At 32.9% G+C, this 27,354-nt stretch overlaps 1 pseudogene; it reads right to left on the bottom strand.

Annotated features, from left to right (window-relative positions):
- Positions 1–27,354, bottom strand: part of LOC115853302 (MOB kinase activator 1A-like) — a 67,005-nt pseudogene that overhangs the window by 2,378 nt on the left and 37,273 nt on the right.

The following is a 27,354-nucleotide window of genomic DNA, read 5'->3' as shown; positions in this document are numbered from 1 at the left end:
ATTGAAAGAGTAGACCTTTTTCTTTTGAATTTTGATGGAAAAAATTCTGGCTTTCATTTTCAGAATTTGTAGTGTTTTGGTTTTTTTTTTCAAACTCCCCTTGTCATTTTTGATAATCTCATACTGTTTCTCATTTTCCTCTACTAGCTTTTATTTCATTAAAGCCTTATTTAAAAATAACTTCCTATTCTATATGTTACAATTCCAACATCCAAAGTCTAGTCTTTCAAGCCCTAGTATCTAATACGTTGTGGTTTTTCAGATTCTTAACTATGATTGCTTATTTTCTTATATATCAGTTGAGGTATGATTGTGAAGTCATACTAAGCATATTTTAATGTGCAAGAATCATGGAAAGTTCTGAAATGAGGATATCCTTCACCAGTGTCAATGTGTGGTACTAGTTGTATTTATTCAAATATATTTTAAAAATTTTATTTCATTTAAAAAGTATTAGTCTAGGAAGTCCCTAAATATGTGGGTATTACAAGTCCAAAATTATTTCAAGTAATAGTAAAAGCTCAAGGCTACAAAATCTGGGAACCATTTACCTTATCTGAAGTCAGGGAATACATTGCTTTGATGGTTGCTTTACTAAGATTAATTCCTCCACATGTCTGTTAATCTCACAAACCTTCATTATTAAATTGTGTCCCTGAGTAAGCATTTGCTTCAGTGTTTCAGTGTATCTACTTCTGCAGTTTCAGTTCAGTTAGAAGCATATAAAATTGTTTATTTTCATTTGTCTGTCATCTGGGTATTTTGTGATTGTGGAGAACATTTCATAATACCAGAATTGCTATATTGCTGGGAGAGAAGTACACTTATTTTTGTTTTGAAAAGGTAACTTTAGTCTCTATAAGGAAGATGAATTGTGCAAGAGTTGAAGCAAGGAAAGAAGTTGGGTAGCTATTGCAACAGCCTAGGTTCTTACCTGATGTTGATAGCTTAGACTAGCGTGATAGAAAAGGAGATGGAGAAAATTTAATGGATATATACTGGATATATTTATGACTATGGAATGGGCTTAACAAGAAAAATGAGAAAAAGAGAGAAATGGTCTTCTTGGGTTTTGGTTTCAACAACTACATAGGTGGTGGTACAACTTTTTTAAGAATGAGAATCCAGATATAGTCAAAGAGCTTGGGGAAGCGGATACACATGAGACCCAAAACAGGTTGTGGCAACCTCTTCAGTATATTGTGGACTGAAAAGATTCCAATTTAGTGTATGAGCTAGACCACAGGTCACCTAATCTTTGAGTATAAGCAAGCATGCAACATTCACCTTCTACTGGGGCTTCTGTGATAAAATCTAGCTCAGGGATTTGATATTAAGAAACAAACACATCTAATAAATTAATAGAATTATTAAGCATCATTAAGGATTTAAATTTTAATCTATAATCCTAATAGCACATAGAATGTTGCAAACTGAAATTTATGAGAATTTAATTTCTATATTATGTGGAAACTGAAACATTCAGCTAAACTTTGTTAATACGTGAGTGTATATTTCTTTAATACAAACAGCAGCAGAAAAAATATATAATATTTTCAAAATATATTTGTGTTTTATAGCTAAATATAATTGTTACTGTTTTTAATTAGATGTAGACTATAAGAGTGATGAATACATATTAAACACATATACAAATAAAATAGGGCAACACTGATTTGCAATAAGACCTTTACTTTCTTGTCTTGTGGTCTTATGCAAAGGTTATAAGACATGAGGACCAGAAAGCTTATTTTTTGTCTGAAATCACCCACATGTTCAGCAGATGCACCTCCAAGTGAAGTAAAGAATTGATGGCATTAAAAACACACTTCTTGCGTCCTTCTAAATTTGACTTGAATTTGACTGTGTGCCTGCTGTTTTATATTTAATAAATATCTCCAAGGTCTGAATCACTCTGACATTAAAAAGTAATAAAAACAAAGTTAACTTTGTAGTCAGTAATAAAAAGACTAAATTAGACTAATACTAGACAATAAACAAGACTAATTTACTTAGTATATATTATTTGAACTATATTTTAAAATAGTCTATTGAGATAACTATAGGAAATTATTTGTATAATCTAAATTACTTCATACATGTAAATTATGGTGTTTATTATTTTCAAAAAGTGGAAATTTTAATTATTTTAAAAGCAAACCTATTGATTTAAGAAAAATTCTAAAAATGAAGGTAGAGGTAAAAACTTTTTCAGTCCTCCCAAGTAACTGTATCTTCTTGCATTTATAGAGTATGATTTGAAAAATGTGTTTATACTATTTTATTAAAGTGGATAGACTCTGGTAGTCAGTTGCTAAGTATGCCCAGAAATACTCTTAATCAAAATATTCTGGGGCTTCCCTGGTGGCGCAGTGGTTGAGAGTCCGCCTGCCAATGTAGGGGACACGGGTTCGTGCCCCGGTCCGGGAAGATCCCACATGCCGCAGAGCGGCTGGGTTCGTGAGCCATGGCCGCTGAGCCTGCGCGTCCGGAGCCTGTGCTCCTCAACGCGAGAGGCCACAACAGTGAGAGGCCCGCGTACCGCAAAAAAAAAAAAAAGAAAAAAAATATATATATTCTGTATGGGACACATACATCAGAGGCAGCCAATACCATGCAAAGGAGACAAGAAAAGAAACTTTATCTAACAAGGACTATTAGATCCTCACTGATGCCAGATAATTAAGGGTAGTCTTTAAAGATGTGAGGGATAAGGTGGAAGATAGATCTGTGGCAGGAACCCAGAATGGAATTAGACAATAAATTGGAATAGAGAGAAGTATACAGTAAACAAGCATTCAGTGCATATGTGCTGAAAAAATGACTGACCCAGACAATGAAGTAACGTTACTACATAATGTATAGATAAATTATATAAGACAAAATATTTTAGTTAGCACATTCCACATGCATTCATACTAACTCAGGCCTTAGAGAAATGACTATTTCTTTCCAAGGATTACTACGCTCTGCAGTTTTCTGAAATTATTTTGTAAATTTCTAGAAATTGGGATATTTTTCAACAATAAACCTAATAATGTAATATTCCTCAAAAATACACTTATGTTTATATATATCTGTATGCTGTTATTTTAAAAGTCAAATTTGAAAGTTAGGGTCATTATTATTCAAAAGAGATGCTAAGTTTGTTGAACAGTGAATAAAAAGATATATGAGAGGTTAGAGATTCTTTGTAATAATTATTCTTTGAACCATAAGCATAACACAATTTAAGATTTAAATTATCCTTTACTATATGGGTAATCATTTCTCATGAGGCTATAAATCACTTCCAAACAATCTAACACTTTTATTGACATTCAAGAGGCAACACAGATATTTTACAGTCTGTCTTAGGTTAGTCAATGACAATGCTTGTCAATGGCAGAATGGAAACTTTTTCCTAATTTTCAAACTTATTTTATGTGTATTTTTATAATAGTAACCAAAGAATATCAAGATATACGGACAGCTAAATAATCTGTAGAAATAGATCAGGTGAAAAACTGGCAATATAAGAATGCAGTCAAAATAGATTGCACTTAAATTCATGAAAATTTCAATGGTATAATCTGAGTATTCATTGAGCATTATTTTAAAAATCTTTCCAATAACGTATAGAGATAATATATTGTGAAATAGATTTACCATTACATTACTATTAAATAATAGCTTATAGCTATGTATTTTAATTCTGAAATAATTTTAATATAGTTTTTTAAAAATTTAATATTCTTACATCTTTCATCATAATATTACCACATTTATATATCTCTATCATTTAGTGAGCTTGTAGGGACATCCTGTATTGTTAATGATTCTCAAGACTCTTTTATCTATGACTAGGCTGAGATAAATGAATTGAGGGCTTTATAGCTTTTACGATGACTTGTTTCAATAAACTCTGCCTCAAGTTTCTGATTATCAGCACACCTGCAATCAGAACATGATTTACTGAAATTTTACTTTTTACAATACTTAAATAAGTTTAACATATGTAGAACAATACAAGGACATTTGCAATATATATTTATGATTGTCACTTATCGTAGTCTATAACATTTTGTAACAAAGTTAAATGGTTTATCTGTCAGAAAGAAGGAAAAATGATTTCCTTATTTCAAGTTTGAAAATAGCATCTTATGAGGCAAAGCACAAGTACTTTGAAACAGTTTGAAGGAAGTTTTAATTTGTATGGGAAATAAGCATTCTATTTTTGTGGTTTGTCATTTTTATACTTAAATCATGAATCCTGATAATACCAATAGCTGTTTCCTAATTTAATAAAGTACTTCACTAAAAGTACTAAAAAGACTTTTGTTTTCTCAAGGTGAAAGATGCTAATTGATTTTTTTTCTTTTTTCTGCTTTTGAAATAAAAAAATATTAAGCAAATAAAGAACCAATAAAGAAGCAGATTCTGCCTCTAATGAGAAAAAATAGTGAAAAAAAATAAAGCTAAAGGAAAAAGTGTCTCTGGTCATGAAGTGAGACTGTTGTAGTATATGTTCTGCTTATAGGATAATATCAACAAAATCTGCACTTGGAGTCACTAGGCAATAAGCTGATGTTCAGAAAATTTTCATATTTCATGATAACAGCTTTTATTAATCCAAATAGCTAAGGAAAATTGTAGCATGCTTCTACTGAAAACAATAGATAGAAAGATTTTTGTTCTGTTTTGTCTTGTTTAGTTTGTTTTTTAATCTCCTTGTAATACCCTGGTAAATTTTCCTGCTATTAATGCCCAGAAAATAATTTTAATTAGAACAACTTAATGGCTGGTAGGAGCACATTATTTACAAGTATACAACACAAATGAGTTGGAGACATGCTTTCTAGTACTGGAAGAACCCAATCAGAATAACATTTGCCCAAGAGAAAGTTGTTTGCAGACTTTGTTAGGAAAGCCCTTTTGCAGATCATAGTAAGACATGGACACACTTATTGACAAATAATTCTGAGTGGAGATGGTTGCAATGAAGGAAACTGACTTTGTTTAGGTGGGCTCACTTTGTTCTGTGCTCTCAAAGAAATTATCACCACAGGTCACATTTGATCTTTCAGGTTGCAGTTATTTAGAAGATGTTTGTGTCTCAGGTTAAAACAGGATTTCTTTAATGTCACAGACTTAGTTTTATTCATCTTTACATCTTTATCACCTAACACATTGTATATCAGAGTTTTAGAGACCAAAAGTTTTAACCAATTTACCCTATCTTTATCTCATTGTTAAAAATCATACATAAGTGTAGTGCAATTATCAAGATAAAAAATATGAGATTACTCCATACATAAGTAGACAAAATCTAATGGCATGCCCTAATTTATACTTCTGGTCTCGAAGGAAACTCCACAAGACTAGACTGTTGTAGTACCTCCAAGATGAACCCCCCAAATTGAAATCCATAGTCTAAACAACACAGTAATGTTAAATTCAGTGACTTTGGGAGCAGATCTTTTAAACCATAAAAACATTCCAGAGTTGGTGGTATAGTGATCCAGTTCTGACCAGAGGCTTCTTCCTGTTGGCAGTGCCTCCAGGGTGTGTGTTCATCTGGGTGGCTACAGTTCCACATGATAAGGTCCACCCTGGCCCTGGGATGAAACATTTTCCATTTTGGACCCAGTGCACAAGTCCAATGATGCCCTCCACACAAGGTTCTCTTTTTCACAGTGGTGGACCCATTCAACCATGAGACCACCAGAGCCTCAATGCCTGACCCCCATATCAATACTGTTCAACTTCCTACTGTCTGGTAACCCACCTAAGTGCATCTAGCCATAGGATGTCATATAATAATACAGATCTTATTATTTTTTTTAAAGTGTAGACAGTATACAGTATAGACCAAAATCCATATTCTATATGTTCAAAAATATAAGGTTATCTTGATAAGTGTGCATAACATAACAGTGTTATGCTTTACATAAGGAACTGTACTTATTATAAAGAAATACTTGAGGTAGACATAAAGCAGAGAGAAATTCTCTACAAAGCCTAATCAACTGATCTCATGACTTAGGTTCTTTTATAAATCCAATTCCATTTTATCTCTTTTTTTGAAACATCATGCATCCTATATCTTCTGTAATTTTACTCATTTGTCTACCCCATTATGAAACAAATTTTAACCACCACTATGTTCATCCAAGCCATATAGACCTCTTGAGGTATTCTGCACATAATTATTTAATCATGCAGCATGCATCAAGAAAACTAAACTAAGCATAATCTCAATTTCAATGGGTTACCTTTCAGTTTCCCAGAAATCCAGGACTGTAAATATCATCCAGTCCTCAACAATATTTTAAATTATTTGCCAAGTTTTGCTTATATTTCACATTAACACATACTCTTTATCTTATTACTTATTTAGCATAATTTTTCCAGTTTCCACAATGTTTGCCATGAGAAGAGAGGTTATTACCTAAATTATTTTGTGTTTCTCAACTGGAAATCTCATCAGATAACTTTCCGTTTATATTTACTATGTTAGTCAGGCAGGCCATAATCTGTGTTAATTCTATTGAAGTTGTTTTAATTAGACAAAAATATTATATAAATACTGAGAGAAAGGAAATATGATTTACTGAGACATTAACTTAAAATTGAAGTAAATATTTTTAGAGAAGGATTATATGTGTAAACCATTCTTTTATCTTTAATTCAGTTTTCTTTTATTTATATTTTAATGCTTTTAGATAAAAGGACAAAATAGCAATTTTTCAATAATTTTTGGAAATAATCTACTGGGCAACATAAAAGCAAATATAGAAAAAACAATTCATTATGCAAAATTAGCCTCTCAATCTTAGATTGTATGACTTTTCTAGGTCTCAGACACCTCGCTTCAAAAAGTGAAGGAGGTAATACATTTCTAAAGTCAAAGCCATGTCTAATGTGTAAAGAGCCAACATGTACAGTTTTATTCTTTTTTAATTGTTCATTTCTGATAACTTCACTCTATTTGAGGGACTATAATAATTCCTTGGGAGAAAAAAATTGTATTTTGATACATTAATTCAAAATTATATTAAAAATAATTAGCAATAGGTATTATAGAATACAAGGATTTGGAAAATATATCATTATTAAGATATTGCAATTAAGATTGATTAATTTAGCTGTGAGAATAAATAGCTATGAAAACACGAGGATGCTCCCTCAAAACAGGAAGGATGTGTATCTTAGAGCATGATTACCATTTTGATAAACAGATTGTTCCAGAGTATTGATAATTTCCTAAAACAATTTTATCTTCTCTATAAATCAGAATGAATACATTAAGGTAATGTTGAGAGGCAGTACTATTTAATGTTTGAAAATAAATCAATAGGAAACAATGTTTCTTTACATTCTCTTAAAATTTGTACCTGTACAAAGGATCTTTGTGCCTCTATATTTGTGTTTTTCCTATTAAGATTGCATAGCAATTATTAGTGTGTGTTTATATTTCTGTGTGTGTATTTGTGCCATGTGTTGGATTTTTATTTATTCTGGCAACCTCACTTATTGAAAAAGTTCTGTCTATAAAATTTTGGACTGTATATTAGCTCTTTATATATTATTTATTCATTTATTAATTTATTTTTGCAGAATTTCATTGAGTTCACCATGTGTTCTTAAATTCCCCTTTTTTACTCTGCTAGTAATAAATTTTAACTGTCCTCTCACTAGAGAGAATAATTTGTTATACTATGTGTGGGTATACATTTATACACACACACACACACACACACACACACACACACACACACACAAACACATACCGGAAGGACTATATAATAGGATAACTTGGCTTTCAAAATATTTGAATATTTGATTCAGTTAGTCAGTGAATGTTAGTGCCCAAATGGAAACAGATATTTTAAAATCCAAGTTTTAGATGTATAGCGAAACAGAGGATATACTTTCATATTTGTACCTTTCAACAACACTGTAATTTTAATGTATTTGTAATACCATATTTGGAAATGTTATGTTGTTAGTATAAAAATTCATATGAATAAATGTTTTAATTCCATCACCAATGTTAAGGGAAAAATAGGGTATTTTATCTTACTGGTATTTCACACTATGTAGTAAAATACTGTTAATGGGAATATCACAGATAATAGCTGTTATACTCTATGCATATGACCTTTTACTTAATGGAGTAAGTAACTGAAAAACAAAATTGTTGAATACCAAAGGAATGAGACCTTTAGTTTCAGTTTTCCAAAGACTGAAGCCAAATCATCATAATCCTTGATGATTTTTGGTTTTCTTTCACTCATTGAAAGAAGCCACAAGTTTGAAGTAACTACATATTTTAAACCACTATAGCTAAATAAAAATAAACTACTGGCATATTATTTTTTAGGATTAATACATGCCATATGGCTCACTGTAGTTAAAATAACTGTGTTGAAACTAATGTAAAATTTTCTTTTTCATCTTATTATACTTTATAGGCAAAAGCCTCAATTTTAGCAAAATTCATTGAATATAAATACATAGGAAATACATTAATTCTATGTTTTTTGCAGCAATTTCAGTGAAAGTTTGAACTCAGGAGAAACGTATGAATGAATGAATATGTAGTGATATGCTGTCTGTAACACTTGAGCCCTTGAAGTATGGAAACTCAAGAAAAAATTCAATATTCTTCTATTTCCATTTCATTAGTATAAGAAAATTCTGAAGTAGTCACAAACCAGTGTGTGTGTTAAATAGATTACCTTGCACACAAGTGTTTCTAAATGATTATTTTCTTAACCAACTTTTAAATTTATTTCCATTATTTAATTACTTAATTGATCACACACACACACATGCATGCAGACATGTGTGTGTCAAACATGCAGCCTATCAAAATGTCAAACATGCAGCCTATCAAAATACAAATAGGATCTGCTGTAGACTGAGGTTTGTGACACTCAAAATTCATGGGTCATGAAGATGGAACTCTTATGAATGGCATTAGCACCCTTATAAAAGAGACCCCAGAGAACTCCTTCATTCCTTTGGCCATGTGAGGATACAGGGAGAAGATAGCCATCTGTCTAGCAGGCTCTCACCAGACACCAGATCTGCCAATGCCTTAAGCTTGGGCTTCCCAGCCTCAAGAACAGTGAGCAATAAATTTTTGTTGTTTATTGTCATCACTTTGCCAGCAAAGGGTCTCATTATGTACACATTCTATTCCAAAATTTCACACATAGGTTAGAATACAAGCTTAAAAGTATAAGAAGATTGCAAAGCCTTGTAAGGAAATATAGTATAGCAGGGTATAGTTTTTCTTCTTATCTCAACAAAAGGTGGAAAAAGGTGAAAGAAGGCAAATGAGATAGAAAATTTGAGGATTTATTTTTTGATTCCTCTGACAGATTATTTTCTTTAAAATGCTAAATCCTTTTTGATATTGAGAAGTAAGCTTTTAGAGATTGACATGTCATTTCAAGATGCTAACCAGAAATAGCACCTGTCATATTTCATTTCTAAAGTGGTTATACTTTACTGCAGTTGAGAACAGGTTTCTATGTTCTAACTTTCTAATTACCTTGTGACAGTGTTTTACTCAAATATTTGAAAATTTAAGGAAACAAAATAATAAACTGTGTTAATTAACAACACATTAATTCTAGTGTTTTGACTGCTTTTGTCATTAGAATAACACTTTTTGCATGGTACACAAAGGATTTGCTTAAAAGATTAAATTAACATTAAAGTCAGGCTCATAAAAGACATTTCTGATAAAATGAAACTGAACATATATGTAGTAAAGCACACAAAAGAAAGAAAAACTAAGACTCAGTTTTAAATGCATTTAAAAATACACTCATCAAATTTTATAATAAAATTAAAAATCGATTGCCATTATCAGAGAATTAGGAGATTACTTAACTTGATCTATTAATTAATTAAACTTTGCTAGTTATCAATAACACTTATGACCATAATTGTAACCACATGTTATGTGAGGACATTTGAGAACTTGGCATTGTCACCAAGATCAGGTAAATAATGCCAGGAATCATTTTAATCCAAGCAGAGCAGTGAAAGGAAGGAAATGCTATTACTGCTGTTGCTGATAAAAATTTATTTCCTAAGCATTTCACTGTTTTGACTGTCTTGTAAAAAACTTACCTGCTTATAAATAAGTATAATTTAATATTTTCCTGAGATTTATTAGTAAAATTTGTATTTTTTAACAGTAGGTGTGAGGTATGGTAGAGTCTAATATTTGACTACTTTAAACTGAGCAAATATTTGTAACTAATTGTATATAGTATTAAACCAATAAAATATAATTTGCTTTTCAGAAGTAATCTTTTAAGTCACTCCATCACTCTACTAAAATACTGAACTGAGCAAATATGCAGTGTTCTGTTTTGATTCAGTCAGTTGTCACAATGGATTTTATCTCTAACACAGAGAACTCTGGAAAGTTTTTAACTTTTATCTATGAGGTATTTCCATTATACATTATCTGACCTTGATTCTTTACTGCTATAGTGATACATTTAGAATTACCCAGCCAACTGAAACAAACAAAAAGCAAACAAAATGCAGTTTGTAAAAATATTTTAAGTATAACATTTGTTGGGAGAAGCCGAAGAATAATTTTGATCATGAAGAGAGAAATACAAGTGTATATACTGAAAAATTAAATAGGAAAGGTTTTACTTCAAGAACTTTCTACACACAAATGTTTTTTGCAGTGTTATGGTGAAATTATTACTACATATAAACTTTGGGGTTGTCACAAGGAATCATATACTCTTTAAAACACTATTTTATGAGAACACGCCTAAAAGCATCCTTATTTGTGAAAAAAATGAGTTATAGTATACATTTTTGCTGTAAAAACTGTATGCAAGATATTACTACCAACTCATAGAATTTAGATATTGTAACACCTAGATGGAGAATCTTGCACCAAAAGATAAGCACTATTATATTTTTTCAAAAGCAAAAACACCTAACTTTTCAAGATAATTTTGAATAGATATTTTCCCCTGTGACACAGATTATCCAAGATGCTCATTGGCCTGAATAAAATTCACACATTAAATGATATATTTAATTATTACATCATAAGCTGCTTGGAGCACTTTAAAAATCTACATGCTGTTATTTCATTATGTAATTACATTTGAGAAAACTGAGGGAAAATAAAACTGCTTCTCTAGTCTATGCTACAATTATCTCATTTTCTTACCTTTGTTATGAGCATTTTTTTGACAGATTACATTTTGGGGTTGAAAGGAAATTAATGTTTATAAAAATATTTTGTAAGAAAAGATATATGCTTTTTTTAGCTTTCCCATATTGCTCCAAATACTTTTTTCATTTTTTTCTTTCTCCACTTTCATTCTTTGATATACATCTTTCATAAAAGTAAGTGAACATCTCTGGACCATAAAGCCATAGGCATAATTCAAGAGAGTAGGAAGACAGATGGATACTTGATGAGGGAATGGAACAGGAGTAGAAATTCTGGTTAAAGTGACACCCAGAGGCCGCACTGTTTAGAACTTCACTATAAGTACATTCAGTAATTCAATAAATATTTATCAACTGCTTGCTATATGCTAGGCCCTCTAAGAACTATATTTTGTCAAAGAGAAAGGAAAGAAAAAAATCTCTGCCTTTGTGAATCTTGCTTTCAAATAGTTTTGAGGAAAGAGTATCACTTTAGTTTGTATGCAGAACAGAAAGAAGAAGGGCAAGAGTGAATCTGGGAGACACATCAGGCAGCTGTTGGAGTAGTTTTGGTGAGAGATGATAAATGAGACAATTGTAAAGGTAGTTTTGCAATAGTCATAAAAATTCGTTTGTTGTGGACTCCATTTGAGGAGTTACTGAAATAAACAAGATCATAAATATATGCATAACTACTGGGGGTATAACTTGTAGGAGATGATCTAATGTATTTAACTGTTAGAAAGCTACCTACTATTAGAATGTTATACAGTTATTTATCTGAATGTTTCTGAAGAACTGTATATATTATCAAAAATTTCAATGTATTGGCATTAAGTTTTCCTTTCCATTTCCACTTCTTAGAACTCCCTTGTAGATGTATATAGCCTGAATGCCCTCCTGTGTAAAATGCCTAGAAATAATAGAAAAAAACCCATAAATTCTTTTATAATGCAAAACTGAGTTCCTACAAAAGTAACTGATTATTCCACGACTCAAAACAAAAAAGTTTCTGAAATTCAGATAATCCTGACCTGAAGCAATAACTCAGTTGCGTAGAGAGAGAAAGGTTGTTCCTGGAATTATTTACCATAAAAATCACATAAATTCTAAAGCCTTCCTTGGGGTAAAAGACTTAGCCTTGAGTCAGCTCTAGACAGGAGCTGATACTAAGACACCCAGACAGTCCATATGCTACAAGGGTTACACCCTCATGTACATGGGTATTACTAAAAATATATATATATATATATATAGAGAGAGAGAGAGAGAGAGAGAGAGAAGAAAAGAAAAAAAGAGAAAAGAAAAAAAACAAAGTTACAAATAAATACCTGAAATAAGTACTTGAATGATAGTATTTTGTTAGAGAGGATGGGTCTTCAGGATTTCTTTTCAGGAAAAATGTCAAGGTTAACTATCATAAGAATAGAAATAGACATGGCCCTCCTGAGCTGAGGTGTTGGTGGCAGCCATTCTGCACTAGGAACTCCGTTCAGATGAGCCAGGTGTGAGATCTCCACACGTGGCCCCCTGTGAGCAAGTGAAACCAACTAGGCACAAAGGAAAAAAAAAAGCCATCTCAGAGCTGTGACTATTTTCAAGGCTACTGTTTTTCTCTGTGGAACACTGCCTTTGGAGCAAAACAAGGCAGAAACAGGTGATTCTAATGTGCAGCGAAGAGGGAGAGCTATTGCAGGCCAGCTTCTCCAACTCTGAAGGCACTCCAGCCATGTGGCTGACAGGGTGTTTGTGCTCTGGCCAGATGTCAGGCCTGAGCCCCTGAGGTGGAAGAGCTGAGTTCAGGACACTGGACCACCAGAGACCTCCTGGCCCCACGTAATATCAATCAGCAAAAGCTCTCCCAGAGATCTCTGTCTCAATGCTAAGACTCAGCTCCACTCAATGGCCAGCAAGCTCCAGTGATGGACACCCCATGCCAAACAACTAGCAAGACAGGAACACAATCCCACCTATTAGCAGAGAGGCTGCCTAAAATCATAATAAGGTCAGAGACACCCAGAAACACACCACTGGACGTGATGCTGCACACCAGAAAGACAAGATCCAGCCTCATCCACCAGAACACAGGCACCAGTCCCCTCCACCAGGAAGCCTACACAACCCACTGAACCAACCTCACCACTGGGGGCAGACACCAAAAACAATAGAAACTATGAACCTGCAGCCTGTGAAAAAGAGACCCCAAACACAGTAAGTTAAACAAAATGAGAAGACAGAGAAATATGCAGCAGATGAAGGAGCAAGGTGAAAACCCACCAGACCAAACAAATAAGAGGAAATAGGCAGTCTACCTGAAAAAGAATTCAGAATAATGATAGTAAAGATGATCCAAAATCTTGGAAATAGAATGGAGAAAATACAAGAAACATTTAATAAGGACTTAGAAGAACTAAAGAGCAAACAATGATGAACAACACAATAAATGAAATTAAAAATTCTCTAGAAGGGATTAATAGCAGAATAACTGAGGCTGAAGAACAGATAAGTGACCTGGAAGATAAAATAGTGGAAATAACTACCACAGAACAGAATAAAGAAAAAAAGAACAAAAATAATTAAGGACACTCTCAGAGACTTCTGGGACAACATTAAACATACCAACATTTGAATTATAGGGGTTCCAGAAGAAGAAGAGAAAAAGAAAGGGACTGAGAAAATATTTGAAGAGATTATAGTTGAAAACTTCCCTAATATGGGACAGGAAATAGTTAATCAAGTCCAGGAAGCACAGAGAGTCCCATACAGGATAAATCCAAGGAGAAACATGCCAAGACACATATTAATCAAATTATCAAAAATTAAATACAAAGAAAAAATATTAAAAGCAGCAAGGGAAAAACAACAAATAACATACAAAGGAATCCCCATAAGATTAACAGTTGATCTTTCAGCAAAAACTCTGCAAGCCAGAAGGGAGAAGCAGGACATATTTAAAGTGATGAAAAGGAAAAACCTACAATCAAGATTACTCTACCCAGCAAGGATCTCATTCAGATTCAATGGAGAAACTAAAACCTTTACAGACAAGCAAAAGCTGAGAGAATTCAGTGCCAGCAAACCAGTTTTACAACAAATGCTAAAGGAACTTCTCTAGGCAGAAAAAACAAGAGAAGGAAAAGAATTACAATAACAAACCCAAAACGATTAAGAAAATGGTAATAGGAACATACACAATGATAATTACCTTAAATGTAAATGGACTAAATGCTCCAACCAAAAGACATAGACTGGCTGAATGGATACAAAAACCAGACCCATATATATGCTGTCTACAAGTGCCCCTCTTCATACCTAGGGACACATACAGACTGAAAGTGAGGGATGGAAAAAGATATTCCACGCAAATAGCAATCAAAAGAAAGCTGGAATAGCAATTCTCATATCAGACAAAATAGACCTTAAAACAAAGACTATTACAAGAGACAAAGAAGGACACTACAGAATGATCAAGGGATCCATCCAAGAAGAAGATATAACAATTGTAAATATTTAGGCACCCAACATAGGAGCACCTCAATACATAAGGCAAATACTAACAGCCATAAAAGGGGAAATCGACAGTAACACATTCATAGGGGATTTTAACACCCCATTTTCACCAATGGATAGATCATCCGAAATGAAAATAAATAAGGAAACACAAGCTTTAAATGATACATTACTCAATTTATTCATTGTATTTTGTCAAATGAATTAAAATTTTGTCAAAATGTATAATAAATTTATATCATGTAAATTATTAATTAGTTACAAAAATAATATTAATAAAATTTGAAGCTAATGTAGAGATTTGGATACTTAGCAAGTAGTATCACAACACAGGTTGCTTTTACTATTATACATTGTATTTGCATGTAAATACAGTGTTTAGCTTTTCATTTACTGACAATACATGGACTTAACAGTAGCTCCAGCTTGTAGAATAATGATAACTTTGAGTGTACATTTCCTATTTTCTTGAAAATATAAGCTTCATATTTCATACTTTACCCTCCACCCACTTGATAAATTTTATGCAGGGAAACCCATGTGGACTTAGGTTATTATTTATATCTTAAATGTTAAAAAATGGTCTGTTCTCTCCCTCACATTTTATGATTATGAATTCCATCCTTGTAGTAGGTAGTGTCACTCTTTCATTCATATTTTCAGAAAGATAGCAGTCAAGGCTTGTTAAGCTTTCTGCTGCAATATGAAATTTAAATTTTTATTAAATAAAGTAAGCATCAAGTTGATATAATAATGTCTTCCATCTTCATGAATAAGTGAGCTACAAAAACCAAAGAAAACTTGACTTAAAAAATTCGGACAACAGGGCTTCCCTGGTCGCACAGTGGTTAAGAATCCACCTGCCAATGCAGGGAACACGGGTTCAAGCCCTGATCCAGGAAGATCCCACATGCCACAGAGGAACTAAGCCCGTGCACCACAACTACTGAGCCTGCACTCTACAGCCCACGATCCACAACTACTGAAGCCCGCGTGCCTAGAGCCCATGCTCTGCAACAAGAGAAGCCACCATAAGGAGAAGCCGTTGCACTGCAACGAAGAGTAGCCCCCGCTCGCCACAACAAGAGAAAGCTCCCACACAGCAACAAGGACCCAACGCAGCCAAAAATAAATAAATAAATAAATATTTAAAAATTCAGACAAAAGATTTCTAGTTAATTAGAATAATGTGAAAACAATATGCGTTATATCTGAACAAATGAAAATAAATACTTTTTATATATAAACATCTTTTTAAATATTCTGAGATCATATCAAAGTATCAAAAAATTCCAAGAAAGCCAACAAATGCTAGCCAATATATAATAGGTTCATTGAAAACTAAATAGTCAGGATCTACTACAAAAATCCTTCCTTGGATTGTCATAGTTGAGGCAACTTGAATTTCCCGCATGATTTACAATAATTACAGTCATTTAAAGTTAACGTCATTCTTCTAAGCTGTAGAGCCTAAGTTAATTTTTTTTAACAAGTCTGTAGAACAAACCTAGACATACAATCAGCTGCTGAGATTCATTGATCAAAGACAGAGATTCAGAGCACCTAACTAAAAGCAATTAAAGATATCTCAGAAAGATAGTAAGAACTCAAAAAAATTTTTTTTTTGTTCTTGGTATTCACCTACACAATTCTTGCCAAATTTGGTAACCTTGGAAATAGTTCTGTTCTATTGTCTACTTCTATGAAAAATCTCTGAGAAATCTGACACAAATTTTAACCATAGCAAGCATTAGCTGTCTGAGTAACCATGGAAATTATAGCACTTTGGTTATAAGATTATGTTGTGGAAATACAAAAGAGATTCTGAGATCCAAGTTTAGTGAAAATAGTTATATTGTATCTTTCCTGCATTTTTGGATATAACTCTAAGATGCATGATTATAGAATCACTTAGCATCTATCTCTGAATGAAATAGTCATATTATTTAATCACTAGAAAACCTGTGTGCATTTTCTTGTATGTAAATACTAAATACTGTGTAAAACATCCAAGCAACACAAACAAATATATATATGACCCTGGGGCTTTTATTATAAGCTTGGGATTTGTTACTTAGAGAGAAATAAAGAGAGAAAACTTTTTGAAAGATTGAGAAGTTAAGCATAGAATTTGGTGCTGCCATAGGAGAACTGGAGAAGCAAAAACTTGGATTAAGGGGCAAAAGAAAGAGAAGAGCTAGTAAGCATGCAAGGCACTCAGTCAGTGATCTGAAAGGTTTATAGTTTATGATTACATAAAAGCTGGAAATAGACTAGCCTTATTTGGATTAAGGTGATGTGCCTGTAATCAATCCCTCTGCTGCAAGGAACACATTGAATTCTCCTTGGATGAAGACGACATTCAGAGCCACTAACCTTTCAGGTACACAGAGTCTAACATTTCAGAGTAATTAAAAGACATGCCAGAATATGGGATTAACTGATGGAGAATCAAGAGAAACAGACAGCTGTTCCAGGCGCTACAAATCTCAGGAAAAGTTTAAAATACCCATGGTGAATACGACGAAACAAAGAAAAGATATGCTGGAGAGTTTCATCAGAGAATTGAAATTACAAACAAATAAACCAAAACTGAATCAAATTATAATCCTTGAAATAAAAATTTTAATGACTGAAATTAATAACTAAATAGATTAGATAAATAGTAAATTGGACACAGAAGAGCCTTATGTCACAACGTAGGCAAGCAAGTTCCAGTCTGTGCATCTATATGCAAAATGTTATTTTAAAATAAGGCTTCTAGAAAAAAATACAGAAAGTTTTCTCATGACCTTTTAATCCAAATATAAAGGGTGCCACACATAAAGTTAAGGATAAATACGTTTACTTCATCAATAGAGTGTATTTAAGTCCTTTTATTACTTAAAAGGCTCTATGCAAAAACAGGCAAGACATTGAGTGAGAAAAGTTGTGTGTAATGCATATATTCAAAAAGAAATCATATTGAGGATAAAGTACTCTTCCATATCAAGTACAAAAAGACTGCCACCATAAGTTAAAAACTGGACATTCTGGAAGAACATTTCTTGAAACAAGATAGCCAAGATGGTTTATAAGATTATTTGAAGGTTCAACGTCATTGGTCATTATAAAAATGGAAATTTAAACCATAGTGAGGTGCGAGGTTCTCCAGAAAATCTAAACTTAAAAAAACCAAGATACCAAGTGTTGGAGAGGGAGACAGGCACCTAGAAATGTTGTTTACTACTATATAACATTTTGGAAAAATCTCTGTAATTATAAAACCCAGACATATGCATACCCTATGAATTAGCAACTGAACTTCTTGGTATATAAAAAACTAAAACAGATATGTGTTTGTGTTGTGTGTTTGTGTGCAAATTGTAAGCAAAACAAAGGTTTGCTAAGGGTCTATTTCTTAATATCTCATCCAGATTGTGATTACACATGTGTTCAATATATAATTTCATAAATCTGTACACTGAAGCATTTAAATAAATAAACGAACATATATACACATATATATATATACACATATAAACAAATAAAAATTTCAGCTACATGCTCACAAAAAGAGCAACAGGTTTATATTTCAACCCTTTAACTGAATTTATAATGAAGATTATTCCTAATATAAATATATTAATAGCATAAACTTTATTAAAAATTTTTCCCCATAATTATTCACACATTTTCTCATTCTCACTAATATAATTATTTTCTTAAATAAATTATATACTTAATATAATCCAAGTGCTTATATTTTTCTTAATCATATTTTTTAAGTTTAACAAATTAAAAATAAAATAATATTTTGTTATCTTTAGAAAGAGGCATGTAGCCCATATTTGTGTACGTTATCGTTTTCTATTTGATGATTACATGGGAGTTCCAGCTGACAGCCTGATGAGCTCCCAGGTGACAGCAGCTCTAACTGCCAGCCATGTGAATGAGCTGTCTTGGTCATCCTGTGCAGCTAGTCCTAGAAATGGCCTCTTTTCCAGCCGACAACTGATTCCTAATGACATCTGATTCCAAACACATGAGCAACTCAAAGAAATAATTTCCTGATTAAGACATTTCCCAAATCCTGACCCTCATTATTGTAAATGAAATTAAATGGTTGTTTTAACTGACTAAATTCTGTGTAATTTTACCAGAAGACTATTTTATGTATGGGAAGCATGGAGTGAATTGATATATGGTATTCAAAATGGTAGAGTAGACAAACTGAAAAGTAGTGCTAACCTGTCCCTGTATTCTTTTCCAGAATATACAGATAGTTTCCATGTCCCAGTCCCTTTCATGATAGTCTTGTGACTGAGCTTTGCCAATAAAATTTAGTAAAAAGTGACATAAGCGACTTCTAAATCTCTTTTCTAAATCCTTAGGCATCTAATTGACAGTTCTAAGGTTCAAGAAGGAAGACTTATTAGATGAAGGAAAAGGGGATCCCTAAATGATTTTGTGGATTAGAACATATATTGGACTGTGGCATAAGTGAGAAATTAACTTTTGTTTAAAAAATTGAGATCTGTGATTCATTTGTTACAGGTTAATGTGTCTCACTATAGTAAGCATGATTTTTTCTTTATGTTTCCACTTCTGATCACAGAAAATATCTTCATTTGTAATGGGAGTGTTTACCAGGGACTGCAGATTTGTCTCCTTATAGAGGCATAAGAAGTCAATTGCTTTAAAAACATGGCGATGATGTTTGAGACTTACCTTAAACTTATAGAATTAGTCAAAGTTATGTTACAAATAAAGGGAGACAATGAATAACCCTTTTATAGTTTGTACTAATAAATCTTCAACTTTACTGTTTTGATGATATTGTACAAAGAGATGGAGGAAATGGCCTAAAGCTACATCTGTACAAGTTCTTCATATATCCGAAACAGTACGATCTGTTCCCATCATGTGATCAGATTACGTTGAGAGGCATTAAGAAGGCCCTTTGGGGAAGTCCTGGTCCAAGTGAAAACACACACTGCATCTGTTTGCCAAAACAGTTCTGAGCATGTGAATATCTAGAACTCATTTTATTTAGCTTTGAGATGTAATGGTAGTGAAAGTAAAAGGAAAGTGGTTATATCATGCTATTTTTTTAATCACTCAACAAAAATATTCATTTTTAACCGTTGAGTGTTCAAATTGATTTTTTATATATCAGAAGAAATGAAGATTGATCCATTAGAATTTCCCCAGAAGAGTTTTGTATGGACATATGTTAATGTTATAAAAAATAACACATGATAAACATAACTTTCTGTGTTAGTCAACTTGGGCTGCTATAATGAAATACCATAGACTGGTTGGCTTAAATAACAGACATTTATTTTTCACAGTTCTGTAGACTGGGAAGTTCAAGATCAAGGTGCCTACAGATTCTTGGTGAGAGCCCTCTTCCTGGCTTGTAAATGGTTGGTAACTTGCTGTGTGCTCACATAACCTCTTCTTTGTGTGTGTACTCAGAGTGAAAGCTCTTGTCTCTTTCTCTTCATATAAGGACTAATCACATTATGGGGGGCTCGATTTTCATGCATCACACTGTATGTATGCATTGTACCACAAAAGCAGGTATAAACAATTCATAAAGGAATTGGTATAGCTGTGTTACAATAAAACTTCATTTAGAAAAATAAACAGCAGGCCAGATTTATCTCTTGAACTGTTATTTATTGACCCCCGCCTTTAGAGGCTGTAAGAGCAAAATCATGGAGGAACCGTGAAACTCAGAATATTTTAAAGCAGAGCTGCCCTTCCAGACTGCAGTTCAACTCCAGGCAGTTATATGAGAGAGAAAATTAAGCTCTTATATTTTAAAACTATCAGTTTGGGGGTCTCTTAACTATAGCATTTTAGCCTATCCAGATCTCCTTTGCATCTCTTCTACTTACAAAATTATAAACCTTTTAAGCCACTTACCAACTATAATTTCTGTGAAGTTCCCTATCTTCTTCTCAATTTATTGCTTTATATCTCCTTCATATTTTGAAATATTTTTCTTTAAAATATTTCATAGAAATTATCACATTGTTTTATAATTTTACAGGTTTTTAGCAATATATACAAGTCATGTTCATAAAGGTAAGTGCTTTAAATTTTATACCCATATAAGTCAAATGCCAACACATTTGGCTAAAACGAATGAGAATTTTGTCACAATTTTATTTCAATGGGCATTTTTTTTTTAACTTGAAAATTATCCTTTGTTACCAAGAAGTATATGTAACAGAAAACTTTAACCCATATTTCTGTGACTCAACTCCTAGGTCAGTATAGGTATAATTGGAAGCATTTTTTCCTAAGCAAAGATGGTATATAATCATCATTTGGTTTAAAAATCATGAATAATTAATAGTTAACTTTTCTTTTATCTCAAACTATGTATTTCTTTAAATACGCTGTCAAAGAAATATCATCAAAACCTTGTGTAACCATGATTATGAGATGAAAAGACCAGTCATCCATTAGAAACACTGGAGCAGCCAATACTTTACATTTGTCATGTTTAATTGTAAGTAAACTGAATGTTTCTAATCAATTAAATTGGATTACATGTGCATTAATTAGAAATAAAAATTCGGTAGTGTCACACTCATTTCTTTTCAAAATCTAATGCCGCCATCTGTCAAATTATTTAGTTACTAAGACTAAATTTTAAAATACGTAATTCAGGTAATTCTGGCAAAATATGTTTTAAGATTTTTCATATTAAAACTTGTTTAAGGTAGTTTCTTGCAATCAACAAGTACTGATTATACTCCATGTTTTTGTTGTTGTTGCTTTCTGTATATAGATCCCTCTGGGGATATTCTGATATATTTTGCAAAATGCATTTCTAGACCAACCAGCCACTGCAGTTAACCAGAGTAATCTGTCACTTCTGATTTAGCTCTCTGGAAAAGACCAGGGCAATTTCCCTGCTTTATGAATGACTCAAAACTAGAATGAGTAGTGGAGAAGAAACCTTGTTGGCATGAGCACCATCACAGAATTGATTTTGTCTGTTGCTAATCCCTCATTTTTTGGCTCAGAGTCTAGATACCAAGTGTATACAAAGTTGCAATATATAAATTTTTAGAAGCCGGTAGAAAACGTGCTGTTTATGTACTTTAAAGAATAGTGTGTAGGACTTTATATGTATGATATTGATGTCAGAAAACTAATTTAAATAGAAAACAAATGATCCCTCTAAATTTTTATTCAGTACTGTGGATATGTTTTGGGATGGGACAGTGTAGAGTTAGCAGTTACATGGTTTGTGTGTAATTGAAGCACTCACATTGTCAAGAAAATTGATAGGAAATCAGATTTGAGCTAGATATTGAGACATGATCCAAAAATGCATAAGCTGATAAATGCAATAACCTATACATCACATCTCAAAATAATAATGACAAAAATCACATTATCAATTTTCACATAAATGAAGATATTTACTTCTTGAGGTTTATATTTCATTAATTGAAGGTAGGAAATATTCAACTATATATTTTAATTAAAATAATTAAATAAAATATATAATTGAGTGATAAAATAGATCATTCTGGTACCAACAAAATAATACTATATTTGTTTTCTTCTGGGTTTGTATTATTTAATAAATCTCTCATATCTAAAATCATATTTCCTCTATATTATACTTTTATTCATCCAATTTGTATGAATAAGAATCATTACTATCATCTGATCTGAACTATATCATTTTATATAAGGAAATTGAGATATGAGAAATGAAATAATATAAAGAATCAGTATAGACTGACAGTGAAATATATTTTTCTAATGAATATTCAGTTCAATAATCCATGATAAAGAAAAATATATATAGCTTAAACGTCCTGTGGAAGGCACAGTAGAGGAAATGAGTTAAAGTCACTTAGAAATGTAAGGCTTTTTCCATGATGTCCACTGAGTGATTTGATATTTTTTACCATATATTAGTGTTCTGCAATTAATAATGCATGTGCCAAAAAGAGAAAATTTACATTTGGGAGTTGATTATTCTGAACATCATAAACACAGTCTAAAAATGACACAATTTTTCTGTTTAGGTTGCATGCTGAGAAAAGTCATGTACATTAACTGAGAAATAAGACACAAATTAAAAAATATATAAATCAGAGAAAACATTGTAAAGTAATTTGATCCTCAGCTATACTGTAAAATGAAAAACTATTCAGCTCCTATGTGTTATCCAAAGTATTTCAGGGAAGAAATATTTATTTTAAAAATATTACAATTGACCTTAGAAACAATTTTCTTAAGATGAGTATTCTAAAATTCAGTTAGCCTATACATGTTTAATTACTTCAATAGAGAGTATGTTGGCAAGGGGAGGGGAGTTGGGTAACAGGACTAAACACATGGGAATTTAAAATGTTTTAAAACAGTATGTCAGAAACGGGAGTTCTAAGAGAAATAGGGAATTTAATGTGTACATTGAGATGAGACCGTATGAACAAGAATTATAGTCACGAGGACCTCACCAGGCTTGCCTCCTTGTCAAATAACAAAAATACCAGGATTTTTTAATTCTACCCTAGCTCTCATTATAAAGCCCATTAGGGGAAAACAAGCAAGCAGAACCAGAGAGGAGCAAATTGGAATTACTATGTGTATGATTAAAATAAAATGCCAACTTTAAAACTCAGTTCTTTCTTTTCATAAAACAAGTTGATTAGACTGGGCTTTGTTTATGTTGCTCTTTGGAAGGGGCTGTTTTGGCCTTATTATATACACTCCCAGGATGTTACTAGCCAGAATAACTTTTTGGCCAAGCAATATAAATTCTAACTCAAATTGGCTGTAATAAAAATGAATTATATTATCTCACTCAACTGGAAGTCTAAAAGTAGGACCATGATTAAACTACGGCATATGTGTCTCCTGAGTCAATAGGAGTGGCAAGGGCAAATCCAGGCACTACTAAGGGTAGGATATCAATGATATTACCAAGTCTATGGCCCTTTCCCCACTTTGCCATTCTAAACAGCAGGCGTTTAACCTGGTCTCCACAGATAAGAAACACCCATGTGCTCCTTGACTAGGAAGATTGAGATGAGAAGTTGTTTGCTCAGAAGTTATCCAGGAGTCATCTTGAGAGACACGTAAGTTTCAGATGCAGTAGTGGGAGAAATTCTAGCAGAAACCCCTGTACAAAGAGCCAGCAGTGGTGAGTGCGGGGACCTTACCAAGCTTTTGGTGGCATGTTATTAACATCAGTTATTAGTGTAATTTGGGTAGTGTTATTGACTACAATGATTCTAAACCTAGTTTCATGCCATCAGATATTCCAGAAAATTATATGGCCTAACTAATAGTCTTTAATTATTATTCTGATTAAATCAGAGAGAACCTTGACTGACATGGATGGCAAATCTGTTTATTTAGACTACTACTAATAAATTAAGACCTGTTTGAAACTCTGGACTAATTATTGTTATGAAGAGTAAACCATGCAGTAATTTCCTTGGGAAAAAATTCATAGATATTCTGAAAAAGAAGACAATATTATTCCTTTCCTAATCAGGAGAGAGAAGAATGAATGTAAAGAAAATCGCATATTTTATAAAGAAAATAAAGGAGAGTTAGGGGGTATTTGAAAAGCAAATAATGGGTCAAATGCAAAAGAATTATTCCAAGAACTACAGAAATAAAGGGTTTAGTCTTTCTTCAGCCATCCTTGATTCCGTAGAACCACATACAGTGTGTTAAAGATCCTCAAAAGTGCTAATTTCCTTTGGTACTTTCCTCTTTATACTGAGGTTTAACATTAACATTATAACATATAACATATAACATATAACATATAACATAACAATATAACATATAACATATAACATATAACATTATAACATTATAACATTATAATTTAACATTATACTGAGGTTTAACATTATTGGTAAAACTTACAGAAGATAAATATAAATAATGATGATGTAGTGATGATGGCAATGATGAAGATAGGAAAAAGAGGAAAGGGAGGGCTTCCCTGGTGGCGCAGTGATTGAGAGTCCACCTGCCGATGCAGGGGACACGAGTTCGTGCCCCGGTCCGGGAGGATCCCACATCCCCCAGAGCGGCTGGGCCTGTGAGCCATGGCCACTGAGCCTGCGCGTCCGGAGCCTGTGCTCGGCAACGGGAGAGGCCACAACAGTGAGAGGCCCGCGTACGGCAAAAAAAGAGGAAGGGGAGGAGTAAATAACTTAACTGAAAAAAGTATTTAATTCTTTTTTTTTTTTTGGCGGTACGCGGGCCTCTCACTGCTGTGGTCTCTCCCGTTGCGGAGCACAGGCTCGGGACGCGCAGGCTCAGCGGCCATGGCTCATGGGCCCAGCCGCTCCGCGGCATGTGTGATCCTCCCGGACCGGGTCACGAACCCGCGTACCCTGCATTGGCAGGCGGACTCTCAACCACTGCGCCACCAGGGAAGCCCTGTTGATTGTAGTTTTGACTGTCATCTATTAGCCCTAACCTCTGTAAATCTATTGGAACACACACACACACACACACACACACACACACACGATTATATAGACATTTTTATTGCCAATACAATACAATTAACCTAGTGACCTAAAGTAATTATCACATTACTAACATTTTTGATGAATCATAAGGTAATGAACATCATAAGATGGAAAAACATGATCTTTTCAAAATACATGTTTCAAACCTGCATCTGTATTTTTTCTTTATTCTTAGGACATTATCTTAATGTATGCTATATTTAAAAGTAAATAGATTTATCATTCTCTTGACATAACACAGTTATAATTGAGAAATATTCTTGGCACATAGAATTGATATTTTTATGATCTAAAATAAATATACTTTAGAAAATTGTGCCAAATATTGTACTGGTTTGTATTTGTCATTGTTGTTCTTTAAAGCAATGTGATTTCAAACTCTGTTGAGGGATTACTTCTAGCAACTGTTTTAGCTATGTTATCCTGATAGGACTTTCAAGGAAATAGAAACTGTTTTCCTCCTGATTCCCCCATGGAGTCTATGGCACACAACATGTGCCCTATAATCTGCTATAATGCAATACTGTATAAATGATGTTTACCCACACACATTTTTTATGGCCATTTGGAGGCTCCTATTCTGCAGGGAACCCCTTTCCCTTTTACTGGAAGATCTTTTTTCATCACGATTAAACAAAGGCTCTCGCACTAGCACAGCTGAGATAAAAGGATTTGTTGGGCCTCTATCACATCAGGCAGGTGATGACAGATCCATACCTATTTCAGGAACAAACTTCAAACTAGCCACAGGTGATTTCCTTTCCATGCTGAATGGCACAGTAGACATTATGTTTCCCATAACAGCAATATCTAGCTTATTATTTAGCTCTGTGACAAGAAAATAAGTAAAATCTCATGGTTTTAAAACATGAGCAAACATCAAAAAGGGGAGGTCATGTAGTTCTCTTGTATTCTCAAAAAGTGTTTCAATATGCACAATAACCTATATTATTGATTTTGCAAATACATTTCAGTTGCTTACTCATCTATATTATAGAAACAGAAAGGGACAGATAGGACAGGTATAGATGGATGGATAGATACGATAGGTGCAAAGCAATATGTAGCTGAGCAAGTAAAATAAATATCAATCCGTCTACTCCACACTAAGCAAACACTATTACTGAAGCAATATTCCAGAAAAAAAGAAACTTCTAAAATGAGTTTATGTAGGATTTAATAATTCCTATGTACATTCAATGTCCCAAGAGAACATAAAGGAAATAAATTGTAAAATTCAATCATCATCATCAACATAAACTTGACTAGATTCACAGCTTGCTGGGTCTGCTTCTATGTTTTTTTGCACACATTCTGGCATTTACTCTGCTTCACGCCTCTTTGAGGTAGGAGCAAACAGAGGGTAGAGATGTTAAATAACTGGCTAAAGGTCACAAAGCTAGAATATGTGATTTGTAATAAAACATACAACATCATTTTGTTTACTTGTGAACCAGAGCATCACTCATGATTTATATCTTGGCTGTTCCCTGGCTAGATTATTTATATTTTGAATTAATTATCAAATTCTTATATTGCCTCGTTATATGAAATTTTTGTCCTTAAATTATATCCATTAGAACATTAATTCTAAGAGATAAATAATAAGTATTGCATGATCAGTAAGTCTGAGACGCAATGTATTAAGGAAATTTAAGCATATTTATTTATTACAGGAATTATGTTAAGATATTCAATTGCTAACATGTATTGAGATTCACTGACAATGGCATGAAATCTCCAGTCATATTTGACCATGACAACACTTCTTTTGTTTTAATATAACATATTATTTTCTTAATGAATCAGTTTTCATTCATTGTATGATTTTATAAAATATTAGCAAAATGGTATACAGTATAAATAGGAGGATTGTCCTTCTCTATCGCACTTCATTTTACCTAAAGTATGGCCACAGATGTTACACAAAGCTAAGCAAGGAGTTCACTGTGTACATATATACCACAAAGCATGTGGGTCAATATAATGAACTACTGGGAAAAAATTAATTTATAACCACATGAGGAAAAGTGAATTCAAGGGATTTTCTTTAAAATATATTTATTAATATGATTAATATTGTGTTTTACTCATGAAGAGGCCATGATAAGATTTATTATTCAGTCCTCAC

The sequence above is a fragment of the Globicephala melas genome, chromosome 18, assembly GCF_963455315.2.
Source record: "Globicephala melas chromosome 18, mGloMel1.2, whole genome shotgun sequence".
In the NCBI taxonomy this organism is placed as follows: domain Eukaryota; kingdom Metazoa; phylum Chordata; class Mammalia; order Artiodactyla; family Delphinidae; genus Globicephala; species Globicephala melas.
The sequence above is the reverse complement of the archived record's forward strand: the minus strand, read 5'-3'. Positions and strand labels throughout refer to the sequence as shown.